This window comes from Oncorhynchus mykiss, chromosome 13 (assembly GCF_057628025.1).
Source record: "Oncorhynchus mykiss isolate SJ-2025 chromosome 13, ASM5762802v1, whole genome shotgun sequence".
NCBI lineage: Eukaryota > Metazoa > Chordata > Actinopteri > Salmoniformes > Salmonidae > Oncorhynchus > Oncorhynchus mykiss.
The window spans coordinates 75,365,484-75,368,870 of record NC_143034.1 but is presented as its reverse complement, the minus strand read 5'-3'; positions in this window follow the sequence as shown (position 1 = coordinate 75,368,870).

The following is a 3,387-nucleotide window of genomic DNA, read 5'->3' as shown; positions in this document are numbered from 1 at the left end:
CAGTAACACATCTGTGTTTCTCCTGTCCTCCAGTAACACATCAGTGTTTCTCCTGTCCTCCAGTAACACATCAGTGTTTCTCCTGTCCTCCAGTAACACATCAGTGTTTCTCCTGTCCTCCAGTAACACATCAGTGTTTCTCCTGTCCTCCAGTAACACATCAGTGTTTCTCCTGTCCTCCAGTAACACATCAGTGTTTCTCCTGTCCTCCAGTAACACATCAGTGTTTCTCCTGTCCTCCAGTAACACATCAGTGTTTCTCCTGTCCTCCAGTAACACATCAGTGTTTCTCCTGTCCTCCAGTAACACATCAGTGATTCTCCTGTCCTCCAGTAACACATCAGTGTTTCTCCTGTCCTCCAGTAACACATCAGTGTTTCTCCTGTTGTTGTTCTCCAGGTCTAGTAGGGGTCTTGTCTGTCAGCTAGTGGCTGTTGTTCTCCAGGTCTAGTACGGGTCTTGTCTGTCAGCTAGTGGTTGTTGTTCTCCAGGTCTAGTAGGGGTCTTGTCTGTCAGATAGTGGTGGTTGTTCTCCAGGTCTAGTAGGTGTCTTGTCTGTCAGCTAGTGGTGGTTGTTCTCCAGGTCTAGTAGTGGTCTTGTCTGTCAGCTAGTGGTTGTTGTTCTCCAGGTCTAGTAGGGGTCTTGTCTGTCAGCTAGTGGCTGTTGTTCTCCAGGTCTAGTACGGGTCTTGTCTGTCAGCTAGTGGTGGTTGTTCTCCAGGTCTAGTAGGGGTCTTGTCTGTCAGCTAGTGGTGGTTGTTCTCCAGGTCTAGTAGTGGTCTTGTCTGTCAGCTAGTGGTTGTTGTTCTCCAGGTCTAGTAGGGGTCTTGTCTGTCAGATAGTGGTGGTTGTTCTCCAGGTCTAGTAGGTGTCTTGTCTGTCAGATAGTGGTGGTTGTTCTCCAGGTCTAGTAGTGGTCTTGTCTGTCAGATAGTGGTGGTTGTTCTCCAGGTCTAGTAGGGGTCTTGTCTGTCAGCTAGTGGTGGTTGTTCTCCAGGTCTAGTAGTGGTCTTGTCTGTCAGCTAGTGGTTGTTGTTCTCCAGGTCTAGTAGGGGTCTTGTCTGTCAGATAGTGGTGGTTGTTCTCCAGGTCTAGTAGGTGTCTTGTCTGTCAGCTAGTGGTGGTTGTTCTCCAGGTCTAGTAGTGGTCTTGTCTGTCAGCTAGTGGTTGTTGTTCTCCAGGTCTAGTAGGGGTCTTGTCTGTCAGCTAGTGGCTGTTGTTCTCCAGGTCTAGTACGGGTCTTGTCTGTCAGCTAGTGGTGGTTGTTCTCCAGGTCTAGTAGGGGTCTTGTCTGTCAGCTAGTGGTGGTTGTTCTCCAGGTCTAGTAGTGGTCTTGTCTGTCAGCTAGTGGTTGTTGTTCTCCAGGTCTAGTAGGGGTCTTGTCTGTCAGATAGTGGTGGTTGTTCTCCAGGTCTAGTAGGTGTCTTGTCTGTCAGATAGTGGTGGTTGTTCTCCAGGTCTAGTAGTGGTCTTGTCTGTCAGCTAGTGGTGGTTGTTCTCCAGGTCTAGTAGGGGTCTTGTCTGTCAGCTAGTGGTGGTTGTTCTCCAGGTCTAGTAGTGGTCTTGTCTGTCAGCTAGTGGTTGTTGTTCTCCAGGTCTAGTAGGGGTCTTGTCTGTCAGATAGTGGTGGTTGTTCTCCAGGTCTAGTAGGTGTCTTGTCTGTCAGATAGTGGTGGTTGTTCTCCAGGTCTAGTAGTGGTCTTGTCTGTCAGATAGTGGTGGTTGTTCTCCAGGTCTAGTAGTGGTCTTGTCTGTCAGCTAGTGGTGGTTGTTCTCCAGGTCTAGTAGGGGTCTTGTCTGTCAGCTAGTGGTTGTTGTTCTCCAGGTCTAGTAGGGGTCTTGTCTGTCAGCTAGCGGTGGTTGTTCTCCATGTCTAGTAGTGGTCTTGTCTGTCTGCTAGTGGTTGTTGTTCTCCAGGTCTAGTAGGGGTCTTGTCTGTCAGATAGTGGTGGTTGTTCTCCAGGTCTAGTAGGTGTCTTGTCTGTCAGATAGTGGTGGTTGTTCTCCAGGTCTAGTAGTGGTCTTGTCTGTCAGCTAGTGGTGGTTGTTCTCCAGGTCTAGTAGGGGTCTTGTCTGTCAGATAGTGGTGGTTGTTCTCCAGGTCTAGTAGTGGTCTTGTCTGTCAGCTAGTGGTGGTTGTTCTCCAGGTCTAGTAGGGGTCTTGTCTGTCAGCTAGTGGTTGTTGTTCTCCAGGTCTAGTAGGGGTCTTGTCTGTCAGATAGTGGTGATTGTTCTCCAGGTCTAGTAGTGGTCTTGTCTGTCAGCTAGTGGTGGTTGTTCTCCAGGTCTAGTAGTGGTCTTGTCTGTCAGATAGTGGTTGTTGTTCTCCAGGTCTAGTAGTGGTCTTGTCTGTCAGCTAGTGGTGGTTGTTCTCCAGGTCTAGTAGGGTCTTGTCTGTCAGCTAGTGGTTGTTGTTCTCCAGGTCTAGTACGGGTCTTGTCTGTCACTTGTTTGTGAAATATCTCACCTCTTCCTCTCTCTGTGTGTGTGTGTGTGTGTGTGTGTGTGTGTGTGTGTGTGTGTGTGTGTGTGTGTGTGCGTACGTGCGTGCGTGTGCGCGTGCGTGCGTGCGTGCATGTGTTTCATCCCTAGTGTGTGGTGATTGGTGACCTCCCCCCCTCCACTCCTCCTATATTTAACTGGTACCAGAGCAGTGTTGATCAGTAAATTGGGTTACTGAGATGTGAAAGCAATTCCAGTCTGGAAATTACAAGAAGCAATATAGCAGAGAAAGTCAATAGAATTAAAGGATACTGATGATTCATCTAATAACAGAGCAAATTCACACACAGTTATTCAGAAGGAAATCAAATGTTTTGAAATAAATTTTAAAAATCAGAGGAAATTATGAAGCGTTCACCAGTGTCTCTGGGCTATTCTCAGCATGAAAATAGTTTAATCTTTGATGTCTTTTTTTTTAGTAAACGTCGTATTTATTTATGTATTTGTTTGAAAAACTATTAGAAATGATTGTTGGCAATAAAAAATAGAAAAGCATCAGAACAGACTTTGACAAAAGGAAAGAAATGACAGAAAAAATCCAGACAGATTGTAAAACGTTTAACTTGTTCAGTAAAAGTGTTTGGCTTGGATGCACCTGTAGCTAGATTACCTGTAGACCTCCATTGCTTGGGGAGGAACTTGAGGAGTTCAGTCGGCTTCCTGTTTGTTCATTGATGTCTTTTTATGGGATAGAATGAATGAGATTTAGCTGAGAGGAAAGCAGCAAAGAGGAGGCAGGTGAAAGTTTAGCTAATAACACACACACACATACACTCGCAGAGAAATACACACACACAGACGTATATATACACACACAGAAATACACAAACACACACAAATACACACACACACAGATGCATATACACAAACACAGAAACAAACACA